Raw genomic sequence first — 23,852 nt, forward strand, 5'->3', positions numbered from 1 at the left:
GCAAAAACAATCAACATCAAGAAAATGGCACATCTCAGTGAAGAAAGGTTGATTTTTTGTTCCTCTTTCCCACTATTATGAGACTTAAATTTGCAATTTTCTAACATAGAGATTGGACAACAGGTGGAATCCAACAAGTCTGATTCACACTAAAGCAGTGTTTTGACAGAAGAACACCATATGATTTAGTTTGTGGTATAAATATCCAGTAATCCCCTCCCTTTTAATATCCCAATTTGAAAATGCTGTGAACTATAACAAATTGAGAACAGAGGCACTAATCCTCCAAGTTCATTTACAGAGTTACCACTTCAGTAGTCTTGCTGGAACAATAAAGTAGTTTGAATGCAAGCTTCTTTGTTAAAGTCAAGCTTGCCTCACTTCCCAAGATATTTTTGATTGCTATTAGTTCTCTCACTAAAATATGCGTGAGCATTATGGTTAGAAATCACCAAGAGAGAAGCTTATGATCAGCAGCCAGACATTTTGAGACCAATAATTTGTTTTCTTTCAAATTACTTACTTTATTGCATTAGGGGTTATAAATAAATGAGGTTGCATTTTCTAGACAGATTATAAATGAGATGAAACTACAGCTGTGCCTGTCTCTTCAACACCAACCAACAGACACCTCCCTCTGCCCAAAATACTCCAATTTCCACCCATGAAGAGTCTCTCAAACTGACCATATTCACAAGAGGCAAAATACTTTATACTAACAAGCCCCAGATTGAGGGGCTGAATTCAGTGTCAGTGTGAAGATGACCACCTCTTGTTTTGATTCCTTTGTCAGTGGAACAAAAGCAAGCTTAAAATTCATCAAACACTCAGTCAGACAAACATTTGCAAAGCAATATTAAGGAATGTAATTGCTGATTAAACTTTCTTCCCAATGTAAAATTAATCCTGTGGAAACTTATACATTTAGCAAAAGCTAACCACAAAAGCTTAAAAGTGATTATTCTTTTGTATAGTTCTAAGACTGAGCTAAATTTAAAACCTGGAACACAAAGCATTGCAGTAGCTTCATTTGGAAGAGTTTGCTTCTTGTTTATGATTCATAGGGGAATTAGTATTTCTTATTGGCTGTGTACTATGTTAAAGTGAGAGCTTTGAAATACAGTAATAAGCCATTTTCTTCTGGCAGACCCTGAAAGTTTATAAGTAGGGACTATACTGGGACTCTTTGCAAATTTTAATCCAGTTTGCATCCTATAAAAATATCAGTAGTTCACCCCTCATGAGGCTTTGCTGTATTATACTGCTTGTATAGACTGTGCTGCTGAGGAGAGTGTTTAAGTAGAACCATTTAGTGCAACTGGAAAGAAAAATGTGTTTTCTCTGAATTGAGAAAATGAACAACTTAAAGACAGAATATATAGCCAGAAAAAGCAAAGAACTGAGAGTGACTAAGGTAACTATGAATATTCCCACCCCAAAGGGACTGCTAAACCTGCAGTATCCGTACATATCTTTATTTTTATATTATTGTAACATTTACTACTAAAGGAACTAGTTTCTCTCATAAACTGTAAAAAGGAACTACTTTACCTTCCACTGAAAAGACGTCATTTGAAATCACAGAATCACAGAATCACAGAATCATTGTCTACTTGATAATTTTTTAATACAGGAGGAAGTTGTATAACTAATATTAAAAGTGTGAGAAAATTTAACTTTGACAGCACAGCTCAGATGATGATTAACATTAAAAGAAGCTATGTTTACAAATTACAAAAGAAATACTTGCAGATGATGCCCTAGTCATATAGCAAATATACAGCAAGTAAGCTGTAGAGAACATGATACATTATATCTTTGTTAAATGACATTCAAAATTATAAAGCTTCACAGTCACTTTTCCTTATAAGTCAAAAAAATACCAGCCTTGAATACACAAAAATCTTGATGCATGTGCCCAAAATAGAGTTTCCTCTCCACCTGGCAGCTGGAAAGATCTTTCTGCCAATAGAATTTTAGAATCACATCATTTAGAATCACACCAAAGGTGACAAAAATCAGAAAAGAGAACACTCCCAGTGAAGTGGTGTTACTTACATGTTTTCACAATTTATTTCATATTGTATGGTCTTACAGTATCATCATTTTTATGACATCAAGCAATCAGAGAAATAAGCTGATGACAAAACAATAAACTAATGACAACTTCTAACTAAAGAAACACTACAGTAAAGCAGACCGGTCAGTGGAGGACCACCAGGATGGTCAGACAGCTGGAGCCTAGGGGAGGCTGAGAAAGCTGTATCTGTTCATCTATTCTGGAGAAGAGAAAGCTATAGTGAGACCTTTGGTAGTCTACAAGTACCTAACAGGAGAGTGTAGATAAGATAGAGGAAGACTTTTTTTTGGAAATGCATGATGAAAGGGTGAGAAGAAATGGAGGCAGACTGCAGCAAGGGAAGTTGTGTTTAGATATAAGGAAAAAACTCATTGCAGTGAGAGCACTCAAACACTGAGAGATATTAGAGTCTATAGAATCAGCATCCTCAAAGATGTTCAAACTCAGTTGAGACAAGGTCCAGTAATTTATATTTGAAGGTAGCTTTCATTGGGTGAGATGTTGGACAAGAAAACCTTCAGAAGTCCTTCCTACCCCCAACTATTTTATAGTTCTATGATTCCATGAAGTTTTGGAACTTGAGAAGATGTGAGCTGCTGATATTTTGTCTGAAAAATATTGCATATTGAGAGATTCAGCAGCATTGGCATACATGTTTCATAATTGTATAATATTCAATCTTAAAACACCATCTTCAAATTCTAAAGTTTGATGACTTTGTTATATTCATTTCTATTTCATTTGTGCTGGGAAAAAAAAAAAAAAAAAAAAAAAAGATACTTTTCTTGTGGAAACAGACTTGAACATACAGAAAAAAGTAGATAAATATTGAAGCATTTATAGCCAAAAAATAAACTGCAATTCATTTCAGTTATACATGCACAACTTTTATGAACTGAGGTAGAAAAACAAAGATGTATTGAATTGCAGTGAAATTGATAATTACAGTTTCTAACAAAAAAAATTGAAGCCTTTGACAATTGAATTGCAGGAGAAATACACATCTCAGAGAAAGCTGTATAATATGCTAACAGAAATGTTATTTTTACTAAAAATTCTCTTAAGCTAAAATGCTTTATTATTCTCTTGCAACTTATTTGTGACTACGAAAAAAATAGTTCCTCAGGTTTGTCTTCAATGCAGTCATGCTTTTACCAAAGTTGTTTAACACATTAAGGTGCCTCTTAACTCTGAGTAAATGACAAATATACATATCTGCCAGGAAATTTAGTCTAAAAGCAGAAAAGGAACACCAAATGCCAAGTATTAGTAGTTGTGTAGTCTCCTGGGTAATGCAATCTAGAACTGTAGAAGCTCAAACTGAAATCCTTGCATCAGCAAAATTACTGAAAATGAGACATCTTCATTTAGGAACACCAAAATACTTTATTTCAACTGTAAATATTTTTTAGCCTTTTTCAGTTATTGGCCATTCAGTCTTAGCCTAAGATACATCCACAAACTCCATATCATCCATAACATCCAACACAATTCAGGAGGTTGCAAGAGAAGCTGTTCATTCTGATGATAAACACCCAGTCACACAAATAACTTTCATTCCAGACAAGAAAAATAACAAATTAGTATTCCAATTCAGAACAAGGAATCTCCTGTACTGAAATAATGTAAGTACCATCTTTAAGCACAGGACTGCTTACCTCAAAACCCAAATCTGTATCCCAAAAGGTATTTTCAGAGTGTGGTTGTTTGTTCATTTGTTTGTTTTTCCTTTTTTTTTTTTTTTTTTTTTTTTCCTGTAACAGCCATCTGAAAATATTGAAAGTACCATAATAATGAGTCCATTTATATGGAAATGGTCTTGTTATTATTTAATCAGGCCAGCATCTAAGTGATTCATGAACTGTAGGTTGGAATTCAATAAGCAGTTCACGAATCTGTCTGTTAAAAAAATCTGCAGGAAAGAAAAAGAAAGAACCCCCTTCCCCAAAGGACTTGGTAAACATTCTGTCAATGACAAATGCTACCTAATGTACTTTAAAGCAGTTAAAATCTACTCAGTTCCTTGGCTTATTCAGTGTTCACTTATAGTGAGCATCAGTGATGCATTATGGTAAGCACTGTATAAATCCACAGCAAAAAGAGAGATAACCAGTAGCTTAGAGAAATTAACTGCACAAAGCAGTTGTGAAGGAAGTTAATTGAAATTTGGAAGTATCGTAAAAAAAGCCAGAAATTTTCTTCCATAAATGGATAGGGATCAATATACTGGAATAAAGCTGCCTCATGCTTCCTGGAGCCTTTATATTCACACCAAACAATTTTATTTTTGTCATCCTTAAATTCCTTACCCCAAGGTTTGAAAAAGTGCCCTTTACTGTTTTCCTTGTAAGATCTGTAGTACTGCTTGCATATACATATATGCACACACTCACACACAAACATATGTTTGTATGTGCCTTATGGGTACACACACAGCACTCCACATTCACCTTAAAAATACCTTGTAGTCACAATGCTAAGCAAAAGACTATTTTTCTAATGTTTCCACAGGGTGATCTTGGTAAGACTATTAAACATTTGTAATTAGCTAGAGCTTAAAATAAGCAAATGGAGGAAGAAAATTTGCACTGTAATTTAGTTTGACATGCAAAATGAGCCCAGACAGCTACAGCATGCTGATTTGTAGAAGAGTGATACCTATTTCCCAGGGAACAAAAATGCCATGCCCATCTTTCCTCATTGCCTTTTATTACCTCTTCTCCCACCCAACCAAGTTATATGGAAAAGAAACATGGATGAAGAGGATAGGTGAAAAGACTACTTCTGGAACAAATGGTGCGGCTCAAATTCTGCTCAATTTCTATCCCTGACTTTTGATTGGAGGTGAACATGGCTTTTTTAAATAAAAAACATAATCTTTTCAGAACACCTGATTGCTTTGCTTTTACATTGCATTTTTTTCTGCCTGCTTTCATCTACCTTTCTTATATCAAATATTAATGTGATTCCATCACTTTATCAGGCAAAGAGAGTTCCTAGTGATACTTTATCAAGACAAAAACAAACAAACAAACAAATAATAACAAAAAAAATATAGAAGCCAAAAAGCCAAAACACATTTTCTATATTACTATTGTAACTTCAGTAAAAACAGAAGCACAATACTAGCAGAATTTCAAGAAAGAAAGAAAGAAAGAAAAAAAAAAAAGATTTTTTTCCAGATCATTCTGTTAAAATTGATCTTGCAGGGGCATGTGAAACCTTGGAATATATGTGCTTTGCTGAATAATGCTTACAGTGCTGCTAGTACTCACATGATTTTTAAGGTGGTGACAGTGTGTTTTAAGTGAATAAAAAATAGATAGGATCAAAGAAGATAAGTAACAGGGGCTTTGAATAAAATGAAAAAATAAATATCACATGGAAAATCATTGGGGTTACCTTCTGCTTCTACTTTGTTTAGCATAAAATCATGTGGAGCAATGAGAGAGGGCAGCAAATGCTTCATGTATATTTGTGGTTTAACAGAAGATGGAGATGTCCCAGTATGATCTTTCCCCCCGTCTTAAAATCTTTGGGCTGCCTTATTGATCACCAAAGAAGTTTAGATGTAGAGCTTGGTGATATTGTTTAGTGGAGGACTTGTTAGTGTTAGGTCAGAGGTTGGACTCGATGATCTAGAGGTCTCTTCCAACCTAGAAGTTCTGTGATTCTGTGATTATGTTTAAGATACTAATAATTACAGGCAATTCCAAGGGTATCTTATAATTCACCTGGAGAGTGGCCACTTTGCATACCGGTAAGACCTTTCTAAATGGTTTCAGGCTGTCTTTACAGTGAGTTTCAAATGACTGTTTTGGGTCAGGTGTAAACTTGGCTGCTCATCAAGAAAGAAAGGTTTTTTCTTTGTCTCCAAGGCCCTGTAGCTTGTCATTGACTTGAAAGCTGACAAAAGGCCAGTATAGAATACAGTCTGCTGCCATAATGGTGCGGAATAGCAGTGTTATTCTAAATGTACGTGGGTATTTCAGAAATCTTCTGCTGTGGGTCAGAGAGAACAAATCAGGTCATGAATGAAGACATGGGAATTTAGAGGAGCCATGGTAATGGCCCATCTAAAAAGGCCCAGGGCTGGAAATGTCAAAGACTTCCTCATGGGCGTGAAGCTAAGAGTAAATAAGAATTAATGTACAGCAAAGTGGAAAAATGGAAAGAATTTTTGTTCTACCAAGATTTTCCTTATTGCTGAAAGCAAAGTTCAGACATCTTCATGACGGGACTGAGAACTGCACTTAGAGGTTTTGACAGAGCCATTTTAGAGCAGAAGTGCCCAGAGTACTCAGTGCCAATATGGTTGTGTCACAGCCCCATCAACAAGTCAGTGCAGGTGAGCTTCTCTGAAAGAAACATCTAGCAAGAAAGAGTTTCACAGGGACATGCTTTTGCCAAGTTGTCAAAGTTTTCTATATATACATTTTGTATTTTTACCTCACAACTTCTAATATTTTAGAGGTAACAAATGGAACAAGTTAGTCTGTTGTTTCTATTCAGCCAGGTCTTTTATTACTCTATACTGAAAACATAACTGATTATGTTTAACCCCAAGAGCAAGCTGTAGTTGCTAAAGTTTTGTCAACAACAGGCAGCTTTGTTGAGACAAGAACAAATGTGTTTAAGACCAGAGCAAAGGATGTTTTAGTGAGATGTCTTATTTACCTCGGTGGGAGTATGGCAAAGGTAAGCATGAAAGGTTCTTGTCCAAGGGAGCTTTCTAGGTAAAGATTTTGTGGTGTTTTAATTTTTTGTTTGCTTGTTTATTTTTTGGTGTGTGGTTTTTGTTTGTTTACTTGCTTGTTTTTGTGGGTGGACCTGCCTGCCTATTTTATAGTTCCACTGAATGTATTGATTTGATTGAAGAATTGGGATCTAAATTTGACAAAATCCAGATGTAAATAAAGGAAAAGAGGTATAACAGAAAAATAAAAAGATAGCTCAATAATTTGTTTCAGTGCTACTTATTTATTAGTCTGAGATTATTAGGAACATGACCACAATGGTAGAAGGTAGTAAATCGTAAAGAAGATCAACTGGGGTTCAAGAAAGAAGTTCTACCTGAGATCTGTTGGCTGAGAGATTGTGGAATAGGAGGGGAAACAGGATGTGTGTATGAGCAGTGCTGTTCAGAACCTTGAAGTGATGATGGAGTGCATGTCAATCACTTACACGAAAAGCTATAACCTATTTTCCTTATCATATTCACACACACACACAAAAAAGTGGAAACTTCATATTTTTTTTGCAATCTCCAAGTTTAACCTTATTATACAGGGACTGTCACACTGAATAAATCAGAACTGTTTAAAACCCTGTAGGCTGTTCACACAACTCAAGGCCACCTGTTCTTGGGTCTGGTGCCTTTCTGTTACTCGCTGTAAACACAGCATTCCTGAGGTCAGTAACTGTAAGGCTTGGTGGAATGGCTACCCTCAGCTACATGCAGCTGCAGTCAGATTATATTACTGCTCACACAGTGGCCTTGCAGGCCCTCAATGAATAAATGTTCTCTGCAGATAACAGCTCTACATTCAGGGACACTGCATTTATAAGGCAGACACTTACTCCACACTTACTTTTATGTATGAATATATAATCAAGGGAGAAAGGAGAACACTGAAGCAGTTTAAAAGCTACAGTAAGAGAATATGTGCCAGAGGCAGAAGCAAAGCAGCCTTTCCATCCAGGCTTCTGAAGGCTTCATTGTAAACTTAAAACCTAGGAGAGGGAGCATGTCTGTTAAATGCCTGCCCACAAATACAGCAGAAACCATTTAGTTCTTAACAAGTTAATTCCTAGCACTGACATTAACTCTGCAGAAAAGATATAGTATTAGGCTATGTTTTCACTGAAGGGCTGGCACAACAGAGCGGTCATACCACTAATTACACCTCCAGCAGAACAGGACAATTTCCTGAAGTGCAATGAATTAAAGTTAAGAAAAAAATCAGTTTTAAAGAAAGGGTTCTTAAATGTAATTCTACTCAGATCTGAGTTCAGTTAAAACCTAGCATACAACCTGGAGTAAAACAATAACAGCAACAACAACAACAAAATACAAGAATCAACCTGCACTAACTTTTTTGTTTGCAGAATGTGCAATTTCACTTGTTGGTGCTAGCTGGTACAGGATAAACAGAATATAGACTCCACCAATTCTTTGTGCTGCTCTTCAAGACATGAAGCATCATCTAGAAAATCCTGGTGACATGTGAAAATCCTTTCTTGCTTTCTAGATGAGCAGCTGAGCTCACATGTCACCTTTCCAGCTGAAGAGTTTAGCATCTGGGGGATCTAAAGTGAATAGATCTAAAGATCTATTAGTAAAATAGTTATGAGATGCAAAGTTTGGTTAATTTGGAAGGAAGAACAGGCAGTACATTTGAATCTAGACTGAGAATTCCATGGTAAAATGTTAGATTAAGTACTGTTGGCATATGCTCTGTTAGCATCCTTATTGCCTTGCCAAAATATCTAACCAATCTTTATTCTTGTTCTGTCTGATCTGGTATGAGTGTTGTGTCCCAGTGCATATGTTACAAGCTTCACTGGCACTGTAAAGCTGGCAAGTGGATCCAGTCAGATTTACAAGCACTATCTTTCTAACTCCAGAGCATCTGTATACTGTGGGCAGACTGTTCAAAGAACACGTAAACTACTTATGCATCCAAATGGGAAGTAATATCCATGCCAGTTTAGCATGTGTTTTGTGAAATGCAAATTAAAATAAAAGGTTGAAGTAGGCTTTTTGGTTCTGAAGCATCACGGTGAATGCAATATCTGAAAGCGACCTCTGTCATCAGATGTAATCATTGCCTTTATAGCATTATTGTATCTAGTCCTGAAGGATGTATAGAGCTCCATCTTCCTAGGAAGCCTGTTCTAGATCCTTGCTACTCCGCTCATTCTCTGTTTTGCCTTTTAATCACTAGGAAATTTTTACCTATTGCTGGTGCAACTCTTATTAGTGAAATTATCAGAGAAAATCGAACCCCTTGAAAAACATCTAACTACCTTCCTTCAGCCTACTACTGTTCTTTCTTCGCTACTCATTACTATCTCCCTTGGATAGGTCATTTTATTCCCCTTTTTATTAGAGGCTGGCTTCTCCAACTTCACTGACAATTTTCCATTTAACTTAGTATCCAGTGCTTCACATATTAACACATTTAAGGTCGGATGTGTTGAGTTTATCCAGAAAATGTGTTATCAGACCACTCTCACACCATCTACTTTTGGACATTTTTTGGTCATATTCTTTTTTTTTTCTTACCATATGCAGACAAAATAACAAGTTTGTACTTGCTTGATTTATGTTTAATGTCTACTGAAAGTATTATTACTACTTTTTTCCATTCTTCAGTTGTATTGTAGCACTTCTTACTGAAATGACTTATTAAAAATGCACACTGTTGAACATGTAAGCTTGTATGGTTATTCTACCAAAATTGGTGGAGATGTCTATACCCATTTTCTTTGTATTGCCCTCATATTTTGATCTCCTAGTTTTTTCCTATTTTTGTTCTGAAAAACAACAAATTCTTCATTGTACCAAAATCATCCTGCCAAAGCTTGTATGTTTGCATTCTTTTCCTACTCTATGAAACCCCCTGTATATTCGTTCTCTTTTCACTTGTATTGCTGAAGAACCTTTTATTTATTTATTTATTTATTTATTTATTTATTTATTTATTTTCAAATCCTCTCTTGTCTCTGCATACACTTTTTGATCCCTTAAATGAGTATTTTTTTACAAACCAGTCTTCCCTTCTGAATATGCTTTCTACTTTTTCTGAAATGCCCTTCTTGAAAGTAATCAGTCTACAAGCAGAGCACTTGTCTGGAAGTTTTTTTTTATGCCAATGTCATTTGGTATATAAATTCTAGACTGTTTCTCATCCATGGACTGGAAGGAATTTAAACCTTCCTTTGCGTGCAAGTACTGAAGACCTGTCTGGTTGTTAAACCCGAACAATTCCTTCATTTTGTCAATGTTTATCCAATTTTTTCCTTTTAAAAAAGAATAAATATTTTATAAAAAATTACTTTGTCTTTCTATGCATTTCTTTCCTTTGTGAATATAACATGAATAAACTCTGCCATTCAACCCAAGATCATTTTCCATGGCTGGCTCTTCCATGACAGCCTTGCTGCTTACCAGTGCCAACTCTCAAAACACATCCTCCTGCTTCATGGACATTTTAACCATCAAAATTAAGGAATCTTTAATAAGTGATTAGTTTTGTTCTGAACGGTTTGTCACTGGAATTCATTGACTGACATGTGGCTCTGCAGTGGGCTCTAATATTGAGGGGAACCATGAAATGAGAGGAGTGACTCAGACATTAGATTCAGGAACTCCTTTATTGCCTAGGCCATTTGTTGAAGTTTTTTATTTCTAACAGTGTACTACAGATTAAGCTTTTTTTTTTTCTTTTTTTTGTCAGAGAGACAATGCATGAATCTGTGTTTTCTTTCTATTGGTATTAATTTAAAAGCTTAAAAATTAGTGTTTTGAGAGGTCTAAAACCATTTCAGTTTCTTAACACTCAGAATGGATTTTTCCCCTCTTTGTAGGAGCCATAAGTTTAATAAAAGTTCATTAATTTATTTTTTATTATGATATGTGCTTTGGTTGGCTAAAATGTTTCTAAAATACTGTTGAATATCTTAAATTGAGAAAAGCAGCTTGTTAGTTATAAATTGATAAATGGTTCAAAATAGTGATTTAAAATATTAATAAAAACATTTTACTGCATTTGTTTGCAAATTTTTATGAAAAAATCATGTCTACAAAATTTTAATCAATTTTAGTTCATATACTTGCACACATGAGTTTGTTTTTATAGCCCTGAATTCTTGTAATAAACACAGTATAAAGAAACACCAAATATTTCCTCAGAGGTCATTTTAAATTAAAAATAAAAATAAAATAAGCATGGGTCATCTCAGAGAATCTCAGTCAGGCAAATTTTAAATACCATTCACTTCAGTGAAGTGTAACTTCACTAGCTGGCAGTCATTAATACATTATCTACCAACTCTTCTCTCTATTTATTATCCAAGATGCATAGGTAAAATGTTATGCATTAATTTTATCACACAGAATCACAGCACAATTTGGGTTGGAAAAGACCTTAAAGATCATATAATTCCAACCCCCTGCCAATGGCAGCAATACCTTTATGACAATTAATACTTTTTTCTTTTTTTTTTTTTAACTAGCCTCTACAAAAGGCCTATATAACTGCATGTAAAGACTACTGAAGTCTGATTCTTCACTGCTTTCTTTGGTGAATCTGTTCAAAACAAGTGTAAAGTGTGACATAATGTCATTTATTATTCCCTTTGCTCTTTTTGCCCAGTTGATATTCAGAGATGTAAGGGTTTGGATAATTCGGGTTGTAGGAGATGGGCATGATTTTTAAAAGTATCTTTTCCTCTGAAAGGAATGAAGATAAGGGACAGCCTGTAAGTTAAAAAACAAAAGACTTCTTTAGAGAGCTTGGTGGCTGATAACTGCCAAATAACACCACATATATCCCATATCTATTTTTGGCAATCGGTTGTAACTAGTTCTACAAAGTAAAATGAAAATGGGAAGCTAAAAACAAACAAAACCAAAAACAAACAAAGAAAAAAACACCTCATAAAACATCAGATAATCTTCTGCTTGAAGGAAAGATCTATTAATGTGAGCATCAGCCACACTTTCTCCCTGTTCTTTTCATCTGGAAGTATCCCAGCCAGCGTTGGGCTAAATGTGATCCAACTACCTTTTTCAGCCCTCCTCCCATTCCGTCATGACCTTGCCAGTTGTGCAGTACTGTAGTTGAAGGTAATCAGTTTAGTACATGAATAAGATTTGATTACTTTTGTTTTACATAGGCTATAAACCTGTCCAATCTGTTTTAAAAATCCTTTCAGTGTTCAATTCGCTTAGCTTTCACTGAATTGAATTCCCTGCCTGAAATATATTAAGCAACTGGAGTTAGAGCAGGGGAGTCTTTTTTTTTTTTTTTTTTTTTTTTTTTTTTTTTTTTTTAATGTAAAACTCTCTTACTTCCTTGGAATAATTCTTTACTAGAAATATAGAGATTTGGTACACAGTGTATTGTTTCTTCTCAGCACTGTCCCTGAGATTTTTAATCACCTATCAAGCTAATATTACTCCACTGGACTTTGTAAGACTTTACCCTTCTTTGCAGCTTGGTCATGGTGTCTTCCTGGCTGGCTCTGGTGAACATGTTACAAGCATCAGCTGTTAGTTTGGCAGCCAGTTCAGTTCAAGGGGATGGTAACTGTAGGGCAATGCATAACTAATAAAATGAGCTAAAAGCATCGGGGGGGTCTCTAAGCAAGAGCCTGAAAAAAGAGGCAGCCTCTAAATATACTCTAAAATGTTTCTAGCAGTCAGGATGTGCAGTGAAAGCTGTCTTCCTTCAGAAGTTTACATAATCATTTAATTTAATCCTTCCTATGGTGTTTCCCTGTGACTGCTTTAGTTCTTTGATCATAATACGCTAGGACAAATGTCAGGAAATATGAGTCTACAACGTGATGTAAATCTTGTTTCCTATCGGAGATGTGACTATGAGCATTATCTTCATGATATTTTCTTTCCCATGTATTTATTTCTGCTCTTTTTTTTTGTTTGTTTTGTTTTGTTTTGTTTTTCCAGTTCTATGATGACAGAGAATAGCAATGACTTTCAAGCTAAAAAATTGAGTTATCTTGTATTCCATCCCTGCATTAAGAGAGAACTTTAACTTGCATTTCAAGGTGAGGAAATGCCTTATTAACCTGGATATTATCTCTAAGATATGTTAACAGTGTGATAGATGATAACAGATTTGTAATCAGCCAGGTCTTTTGACTTTTACATTGTTTTGCACTTTCTTCAGCTCCATCATCAGTGTATGTGATGAGACCTACATATATGTTTCTGACTAACAGCAGTCAAGTATCATCATACAAATGTTGTCATTTCTTTTCTTGCTCTTCAGTAGATTTATAGCTTTATGGACTATTCTGAACTAGATGGAATGAAAAAAGAATATCTTGAAAATGATAGATATATGCCAATAAGTACACAGAAATTAGCATTAAAAAAAAAAAAAAGAGGGGGGCATGAAGACTTCTTTAGCTCTTTTGAACTTTGAATTAAAAAATATGAGAGAAAGAAACTAAAAATCTTTCTATCCCTGTGGTAGAATATGTTTTATATGCATTTTTGTAATTACATAGTGTGGTACTGTGAAGGGAAAATAGGGGGGGGGATGTAAAAATAGAGAACCAAAGAGGAAAATATTTTGTTATTGCTAGTAGTTTGGTGTCTGTTCAGTAAGAACTTTTGTCAGTGAATTCCTAGCTTTCTTTTAATTAATGTTGCATTACTTTTTTTTCATAGCAGCATCTATTTAAGATATTGTTAATAACAACATCTATTTAAGACATTAAGTCTCTAACATTAATTTAATGGAAGCTTTCCAATGGCATCTATTATATGTTCCCAGTTAAATTAGCATGATGTTCTTTTAATGGATGTTTTAATAGACATTATTAAACAAAATATTATAAAATTAAAACTGAACTCAGTGGGTTCTTTGAGTTCCTATTATAATGTTCTGTGAAGTCATTGATTCTGAAAAATAATAGCCTATATATTTTTAATTTAATTCAGTGGTAGTTGGCAAGAGCAAAAACATGAACATGCATTTATATGGCAGTAGTAAAGGTAAACATTTACTGAACTAGGATGCAGCTGATTTTAAAACTATCTTACATTTTGATTCTGTGGGTAAAACTTTTTCAGAAGAGGTTTATAAACATTTGTGTACCAACAGCAATGATCATACTTTTTCCTCCCTGCTGATGTGTATGATGTGTTGAATTCTTGTTGCAATCAGCTCTGAAAATAATTGAGAGCCCATTTCTTCAGAGGAAGAAGCATTCTTTTTACAAGCTATTTCCCATATTTTTTCAAAAAAAAACCTCATTTTCTCTTGTTAGTTTGTGAAACTACACAGTGGGAGTGCATAGTAAGTCTCAATTCCAGCTGGGCTGCTTCTACACCAGATTCAAACTGAGAAGTATTGCAAAACTCAATAGACTGCAGATCTGCCTAGTAAGCTCTTATTTTGCTCAGCACACATTTAGTACACAGGCAGCAGAATTTGAACTTTCTCCTTATTGATTTTCTGTTTGTGAGTCACATTCCTGAAAGTATATATCTTACCCATGGAAAATGTTATTGTTTTCATCAATGAAGAGGGCTGTTGGTTATCATCTTCTTATTTCAGCAACAATTATGATTAATTCCCATTTTTTCTTCTGATCGTCCTCATTTTGTTGCAGATATGTGGGAGAGAAGACACCTAGCATACACTTAAAAAAAAATAAATAAAAAATGAAAGCGTCTTGTATAACCAGTTAGTTGGCATTTTGAACATGTCATAATTGCTTTCATTTGGGTGGAACTTTTTCTGGAATTCTCAGAATTTCTGAGTTTTCTATATAACCAACTCTCCATGAAGTATTGTATAACATCTCAGGGTTAGCTGAAAACTTTTAACTAAATGAATTAAATCACCACTATTTTCCCTGAAATCCTAATGGTCTTATTTGCATACAAATCTGTCATTTCACAGGACAAATCTGGCAGACTTAATATGAATTTCCCATTGGATTTGTTTGTGAGTGTGAATCCAGCCTTCACTGAAGAAGGACTAACAATCTTTTTCACATCTCTCAGAAAGCCTTGTCAAAAAGTGCAAATGAAAATCTCTACTTTTCACATAGCCCTCTTGCTGCCTGCCTATATCCATCTGGCAATTTCTGATAAGGTCATGCCCATATGCTGACTCCAGGTGAACAAATGCTGTTTTAAGGTTCATCTGTGTGCTTTAGAAAATATGTGCAATAAGTAAACAAGCAACAATCTAATTAAGTTATAGCCTGGAAGTGGCAAAGTAAACATGTAAATTGAGAAGACAAAGGGTTTGTTGTGCTTTTCAAAAAGTCAACCTTTTAAAGGTATGTCTTAAACTCATGTGCCTAAAATAAGTCTTTGATAAGTGGGAGGAACATTCTTCCCATAAGAGTGAACTTTACACTGCAATCTCTAATGTTGAGCAGAAAAGCATTTGTTAAAAGAACCTGCCGTGAGGTTCTTTCAAGAAAAGAAGACACTTTTATTTATAATCTCCGGAATTCCCAAAATGCAATGGGATACAAACATACTTGAAAGCGGACTTTATAATAATATGAGAAAAAGATGCGAATGCCTGCTGTGCTGAGCTGGTTTGATTATACCATAAAGCCCTTTAAAAACTGAGTTTAACATCTCTTTGGGGAGAAAAAGGCAAGTGAAAATAGGCCTTCATAATAGGCCTCTATGAGACAGGAAGAAGCTGGTTGCCACACATGCTACTTTGCCTGTGCTTTTTATTTTACTTTGGATGAAAATAGCTCTTGTAAATCCAGAGAGAGAATGAAATAAACACAGAGTTCAATATTTCAAATAAGATGACAAATTTCTAAATTTCCATTTACCAAGAAAAAAAAAAAAAAAAACCTGCTCCAGGCTAATTCTGTTTCCCATCTTATGTGGGGGCAAGTCCCCCATCTTCCTTCTCTCCTCCACTTTCCAGTCTTGGACCCAGGAACTAAGGATAGGTGTCAAGGGAGTCTGGGGAACCTGCATCTCTCCAGTTCCCTCTCCATGTTTCTAAGCTCCATCTGTGGGACCTGACAGAACATCTCTGCAGTGCTATCGTCAGTGGCAACCCAGATCTTCACAGAAATGCCAGCTGGCATACAGAAATACTGTTTAGCAAAGCTTTTGATGTTATTAGTTTACTAGGAAGGAGTGGGTCTATCGAAACTGAGAGACTGTTCTTAGAATTGCCACATGGCTTAGGAGAGTCAGGAGAATGTGGGGGACCAGGTACAAGTGTCTCCTCTGCATGAAGCATGAAGCTGAAGCCTTCTTATTCAGGAATTATTTAAATGAAAAACATTTGATGGATTGAAGATGTTGACTTACTGGCTTACCAAGCAAGACACTTTCCTGAAATGCAAATGACCCCGATCCAATTTTCAGTTCCAATTCTGGTTCCAATTTGGATGGAACAGGGACATGAACTCAATTCCCACGTGAGTGCCACTAACTTAAAGCTTTGTAGCTAGAAGAGCTCCCAGGATTTTTTAATTTTAATTTTGTTCCAAATCCCCATAATTGCTTTCAGCTGTAGTTTCATTGAAACAAATATATTCCTATAGAATGTGATTTAAAACAGATTGGCATTTTCTGCCAACATAACTGAATCAAGAATATTTTGGGGAGCTACACTAAAGAAAGATTATTTAAAAGAAGACAAATGGGAAGGGCAAAAAAAAAATGGCAGGCAATCAGATAAAAAGGTAGATAAGCCAAAATAAAGTCCTATTTGGAAGGGAAACAAAAACTTGCCTTCCATTTTAAAAATATCTCCAAAGCTTTCCTGGTTGGATGTCTGTCCTGCAGGCCAAAAGACTTACTGCTAACCAGTGAGAATCAGGTCAGAGTTGGAGCCTTTTATTAATTCACCAAGTTAACAAAGTCAGTTTTGAATCCTGAAAGCTGTACCTATAGCCAGAAAACCATCTCTAGAGCTCAATTTATAGTCAAGACCCTTGATACTTATTGTAGCCAGCAAGGCTTTCTTTTCTGACTTTTTCCTCACCTTTTTCTCTTTATAGTTTCTAAAATAAAGTTTACTTATGTAAGTGCCCTTTTCCTTTATATACTGCCCATAGGCAGAACAGGATTCTTTTTTATTACACTGGCATACTTTTGTCCAGAAGTTTCAAAATCATTCATCAAGGAGACAAGTGTCCTGCTTTGTTCCTTTGAGCAGATGTGTTGATGCATTTATTTTTCTCAGAAAAACTGACATATTTTTTTGAGAAAATCACCTAATTTGAGAGAAGAAATCTGCATTCTAGTAGTCTCGGAGCTAAAGAGATTAAATCTGTTAATCATTATGTAATACAATTTATTTAGAGTGAAGGATGACTACCAAAATGTACTTTCTTTCATCATTCCTTCTTTATTTGTCCACAAAATATCTAAGTGTCCAAGCTTGCCTGTATTCCAGCTCTGAAATCTCATGGGTTAGATGTCAAACTGGCTTCTTGTGAAACCTGCAGGATTGCCGCCATGCCCTGGTTCAACTGTAAATAGCACCGTGATCTATGCCACCACTGTAGGACACATTTGAAGTGTATCACTCATTGTATCACTCAGAAATGGGTAGCATCCAATCTAACTCAGACAACTTGTGACAAAGTGAAATGATTGCACAGGAAATACAAAGGCCAAGATATTAAGAACCATTATGGATATGTGCATACCTAAGGATTTGAAAATGTCTATATTCTTAGCAATTGTTTTTTACAGATTCTGCATAGACTCCTTAGAAGTGTATGAATTCTAGACCGAATTAATATGATATTAACCTAAATAACAGGTTAACAGGAATAAGAATAGGCCATTAAATGAGTAAGGAAAACCTTAAGCCAAGAAAAGCTCTGAAGTTCTAGAAGTCCAGAAAGCAGATTACAGGAAATGTATAGAAGTAAATCTTACGTGAGCAGGTATATAGCTTGATACAAACATTCAAATGGGCTTTCTGGTGTGCAATATAGAGTTAATTACTTTATCTTCTCCATTAAAACAATCACATGTGTTCAGCATAAGCCAGAATGTGTGTCATGTTCACACCAAACTAATGAAGTGCACAAAGAAGCTGCTGCACCTAAGCAAATCCAGTGCAGTTAGGTAGATGATGATGATGATACAGAGGATAAGGCACTCCCTGGGAAGGCCTCTTGGGAAATTTCCAGAATATGCAAAGTCATCCTGAAGATTATCAGATGAAATCCTCTTTCTTGGTTTTAGACAGGGATTCTGTTGAAGCCAAGGTACCTGTCCTATACTATTGGTTTTACCTGGATTTTACTGTTCAAGGCAGATGCTACTACTGCTACTACTTTCTACTAATCTCCTGTTTTGTTTAGAAGCTGTTGAAGCTTTTAATAATGATGTTAGAATAACGGCTGTTCAGTGTTTACCTTAAAATAATGAATATGAGTGCAGAAAAATGTATTATGTGTCTTTGGAACAGACATGTAAGGTCAAATGATTTTTTTGCTCATCCCTTTCTTTCTAATAAAGATTTGTTAAGAGTTTAGTACATGTAAATTTCTGTGTATTGGCATTGCAACTGGATTGCAGAGGATTTGACAATCTTTAGTATTAACAACGGAGACTATTCAAACAAAAGATATCAAATCCTAAATCCCAAAAGAGTATCTTGAAGATGAAATTTATAAAAAATATAAATAAATAAATAAATAAAGGATCATATTTGCTCATGTGTTATCTGATACCTGGGTATTGTTGTTTTTCAGGCTTTACTGTGTAATGTTTTTAAGCTAGCCACAAATGTAAAACAAGTACAAAATAAATCTGAAATGTTCATGAAATCTTGAGGCTCAGAGTGGAGCTGTAGGAAGAGTGCTGAATGTCAAGAGACACTGAGTTGACTGAAGTAAAATTTTGATTTCCACTTGATGTTTTTATTACGGGTAAATTACAACACCAATTTACACCATTTTTAAGAACTATGCATTTGAAATATGGTAAAAAAGATGTGGTATATTAATTTTAATTTGGAATGCAGTTTAAACTGCATGAGTCATTTCATATTGCATCATTCCACACAACTTGTTTTCAAAACAACTTATTTTCTGAAATGATAGTATGTATGTTTTGGGAAACAGTCACTACTAAACTGGCTTGCAAATTCTGACTGCAAAAAAGAGAACATCTGAATTCTGCAAATAAATATTCAATTTCCTAAATCTCATCTAAATTTCATTGATTCTACCATTTCTTCTTCTAATTTGAAAAAGAAAGATGTGCTTTAAAAGATAAGCAGACTGACTTTCAAACTACAAGCTATATATGATTTAAAAATAAAAACGGCAGAAGAGAAGACTGAAATCATGGTGGGAACAGAGGGTTATGCAGAATAAACATCAGAAACATATAGATGCCAATGCAAAACAGTTATGCTAAACATGTTCTAGTGATATAACATGACTGACATTTTAATAACAAAACATCTGAGTGTTAGTGCATAAGCAGGATGTTATATGGTTCTAGCCCAACCTAGCAGCTCCTGACAGCTGCTGAGAGAGGCTTCATGCAAATCAGTTTTTAAAACTGAATCTTTTCTGATTGGTATTCATGTTATATCCATTACAACAGATACTGCTTGAGGCAGGCACAGCCCTGATGTGAATGTGATTTCTGAGCCTCTTACCCAATACATTGGGTAATGGAGTGGGATCAGGCTTGCTCTTCCGGCTTGCTGTTCCAAGCCCAGAAGCAGCCCTGGAGCCCTACCTATAACCCATGATCCCAACCTCAACAAAACAGTTCCTGACTAGATGCTGTAGCACAGATGGCTACAGCACGGAAACTTGAATCTAGTGTCTTTAGTGTCCTCTTCCACCTCCCTACCATCTTGCATTTCCAGTGAAGTGTCACTGGTAATCTCCTATTTTCAGATCAACTGTCTTTCTTAAGTTATTCAGAGACAGCATCAACAAAAGCACTGCGGATCTCAATTCTTAGGTAAATTTGAACCTTTGTAATAGTGTGGCTTTGTGTCCCACTGCATGATGACCTTTCTCTAACCATGTCTTTGTGTTTGGAACACAGGTTCTAGCTCTTAGTTTTAACAGCAAACTGGTTCTGCCAAGAAAACAGACAACCTGAATACTTGAGAAGTGAAAACAAGGTAAGCATTTTTAGAAACTTAGAGCTTTTTTTCTTCCTTAAGCAGTGTTTTAGTGCTTATTATTTGAACTTCTTTGGACTTGAAGAAAGAGTGGTAAATTGACTTTAAAGCAAACTATAATAACACAAACATAACATTTCTTCTATTTTTAATATAAACATTGTTTTAAAGCTGAATTATGCATCAACAGGAAACTGTGAAGGAAATACCAAAAAAATAAATAAATATATGAAGCCAATTTCTGGAAAGGAATCTGTGATTCAGCAACTTCTGAGTAGGCATCTACGTCAACATTAAATCAGGTTGCTAGTTCAGCATGTTCAAGTGAAGAGACAATATTCTTGGGGTCAATGTGATCAAGATAATATGTAAAGAAACAGAAGCCAATTAAGGCATTTAACTAAAAGTGATGAATCTGAGAAGTTAGGATAGTCAAAGATCAAACTAGTTTCACAGTCATAAATTCGTTCTAATTGGAAAAGTACAGAGTCTATCAAACCAGCTGAGGGTCCATTAAGATGCCCAAATGGAAAACAATAAGGTATGTTCCAAAACTGTCAGTCATCTTGTAAGCAATAGATTTTTGGGGAGTTTAGTAATGGAAAATTTAGGCTAAATAACGCAAGCTGAGTGAGTCATATACAGGAAGTCTAGCTCAAATGCTACTTAAATATTACATGCAGTGTTACAGAAGGAGAAATGGAGGAAGAACTTCAGAAAACTTGTAGCAAAATGATGATGTTAAATACAAACAAGGCATGGAAATGAAATGATAATACAAAGTACTCTCTCAGCCAAATGCATCTCACACTATGAAGAACAAAGGCCAGAAAATACTTGAAGTATAAAGATACCTTCATTTACATGATAGTACCCACATCTACATAACAATTAAAAACAGACAGGGGATCAATTATGAAGAATTGAAAAGAGAACTGGTTATAAGCAGTCTCAGACTTCTGATTATCTGGGCTCTTTCACAAAGAGCTCAATTTTATAAATTCTAAATCACAAAGGTCCCAGATTTCTGACATATCTGCAAAGAGATCTTGGTACACCATTATCAGGACAGTCGCATGTCAGTGCAATTTATTACATGATTCAAATCAGAATATACTTCTGGAAAATTTCCCAGAAGTCTACAGTAGAGGATTCTGACTCTCCTACTTTAGGACTATAACATTATACAGTGCATTAGAGGCTGAAGGCACAGAGCAACACAAAAGTTTAATTACTGTTCCTGTGTGGAACATTATAAATATTATGGCAGAGATATAGAAGTCAAGATAAGAAACCAAAACGGAAAAAAATACTGATGAGAAAATCACCTTAGAAATAACATCCTGAGGCAGAGGATATTGATGATGAATAGTAATAATATCCAAACTCAGGTAGAGCTGATGGCTCCAGCAAGAGCTGCAGAGATTTCGTTTTTGATGATATTAGTCACTTTTCTGTGGCTTATTAAGAGAATTCTAATTCAGTCAACCCTTCAACTCTGTCTCAGGTGATATGATCTGAAGACAAAGATTACTCTGTTATACTTCCTTTCATGGAAGAATGCATTAAAAATAAATAAATAAATAAATAAATAAAATAAAAATATACATAACTTTCTGGGAGAAATAGGAACTATAAAAGGAACTGTTACTGAAATTATATTAAAAATATAGTTCTAGAAAGTGAAAGACTGTTGCATATTTTAAGGTTGCTTCAGGGTATTCCAGCAATCCCTTGATGTTAAAAAGAATAATATTGGAAAGAGCCTTTTTCATCTTCTTCCAGACAGCACAAAAGCCCTTCCAATTCCAAAACAATCTTCAAATTCACAGTATGTTCTCATGCCATTAGAAGTGTCTGTTCATTGCTATACTGGCTTTACTACTGCTACACTAGTTTACTACTTTGTTTACCTTAGTGTATTTATTTTACTTTATAGACAAATTTATTTTTACTAAATATACTATTTTTATTTTGCTTCTATATTAATTTAGTATTTTATTTTTTACTACTGCTCTACTAGCTTAACTGCCACAATACTAGCTTTACTACTGCTGTAGTAGAGGTAAGCATACTAGAAAGAATAATACTTCATTGTAAAAAATATAGGTACCATCCTTCCATCTCAGTATGAATTTGTGCATGACAGCTTGGAAAGGACGTTTCCAATGTATGATGAGAATGTAGACAGAAAAAGCAAGGAAGAAGAGATGCTGTGATATCTACTCCAAGGTTGGATTATTTGAATGAACATGTAAAGCGAGAGTATAAATATAGATCCATAACAAGTTATCCATCTATATATGCTTTTGCAGAGGTGATTCATGGACTAATTCTGTACTACTGTTGCAGAGGAGGACTACGAAGATGACTAGAGGACTGGAGCACCTGTCATACAAAGACAGGCTGAGAGAGCTGGGCCCGTTTAGCCTAGAAAAGAGAAGACTGAGGGGAGACCTCATCAGTGTGTATAAATATCTGAGGAGATAGTGTCAAGAGGATGGAGCCATTCTCTTTTCAGTTATGCCCAGCGACAGTACAAGAAACAATGGACACAAACTGAAGCACAGAGGGTTCTGGCTGAATATAAGGGGGGCACCTCTTTACTGTGAGTGTGAAACAGCACTGGAACAGGTTGCCCTTCCACAGAAGCTGTGGAGTCTCCTTCTCTGGAGATATTCAAAACCTGCCTGGATGCTATCCTGCACAATGTGTTCTAGGTGATCCTGCTTGGAAGGGGGGTTGGACTAGATGATCTTCAGAGGTCTCTTCCAACCTTGGCCATTCTGTGATTCTTCACATTTAATCAACCCTAGACGGTCGGTACTGTTTTCCAGGGTTGCTCTGCTGACAGCAGCAGGAGACTGTCCAACTCCAAACAAAGGTGAATCTATTGCCATTGTGGCTTCTGTAATCTATTTCAGCTCAGCCTGCAGAGTAGAGAGTGTCACAGTAAACAAGACAATAGATTGTAATTAAACTGGTAATTAAACTGTAAATAACTTCAGCAAATAACCTTTTTTTACTCAAAGAAAACTGCCAAGGTTTTTTTAGAAGTGACTGAAAGAAAAATCAAAACAAGTTCTGTTTAAATTCAAGTACAAGGGAAGGCAAGCTAATATAAATCTTTTCAAAAAAGTCAAACATGGACATTTTTATGTACCCCTGTAACCAAAAAAAAAAAAAAAAAAAAAAGGCATGACCATTTTCCTTTAAAAAATCAGTCCGGTCAGAAGTAAAGCTTAATAACATTATAACATTCAAAAGGAAAGCAAAAGTGAAGAGTTAGTTAAAAACAAATAAACAAACAAACACCTTAGCATTGAACAGGCCTTTTGTTAATTTCAGAGGAATGACTGTTGCTTTAATAAATCCCTGAGGTAATTCTGCAGATACCTTTGTATTTATGAAGGAATAATAATTACAATTCCTTTTTGTGTTTATGGGAAAGTGGGGGTCATAGATTCCAGCAGAAGGAAGAAAGTTAAGGCAAAAAGGAGCCCACTGTAAATCTCAGAATAACTTAATCTAGGCTCTCATCTTCAGAAAGAACATTTTAATTTAGAATCCCAACATCAAAGATCATATGAAATCACCATTTCTTTGAAAATCCGCACTTAAGGACAAGAAGATACTGGTCAAAATCCTTAAACTAATTAGTACCAAACATTCCTCTGGGCTGAACTTTTCCCTAGGATCAAATTACAGAGCTTAGGCTAGAAATCTCTTAGTCTGATTTCAGTGTGGGCAAGGATGAGCTTCTAGTGACGAGGATCTTTATACTTTATCATGACTGTCCTAAATTGCTTTGAGTCTACTTTTATTCTTTTCTTCTTTTTTTTTTCTTTTTTTTTCTTACCATTAAGTAACATTCCTGACTAGTTACTTCTCTTAAGGTACAAACA

At 35.3% G+C, this 23,852-nt stretch overlaps 1 long non-coding RNA gene across 4 annotated transcripts in view; it reads left to right on the plus strand.

Annotated features, from left to right (window-relative positions):
• Positions 1 to 23,852, plus strand: part of LOC106020102 (uncharacterized) — a 100,056-nt gene that overhangs the window by 72,824 nt on the left and 3,380 nt on the right. The window contains exons 5-7 of one of the 4 annotated variants that reach the window (XR_011807932.1): positions 12,777 to 12,877; positions 19,869 to 19,947; positions 22,057 to 22,179. This is a non-coding gene — a long non-coding RNA (uncharacterized lncRNA). Of the gene's footprint in view, positions 1 to 12,776; positions 12,878 to 19,868; positions 19,948 to 22,056; positions 22,674 to 23,852 lie in introns of those variants that run through there. The other 3 variants (XR_011807928.1, XR_011807935.1, XR_003496407.3) reach the window with 3 other exon arrangements.

This window comes from Anas platyrhynchos, chromosome 1 (genome assembly GCF_047663525.1).
Source record: "Anas platyrhynchos isolate ZD024472 breed Pekin duck chromosome 1, IASCAAS_PekinDuck_T2T, whole genome shotgun sequence".
In the NCBI taxonomy this organism is placed as follows: domain Eukaryota; kingdom Metazoa; phylum Chordata; class Aves; order Anseriformes; family Anatidae; genus Anas; species Anas platyrhynchos.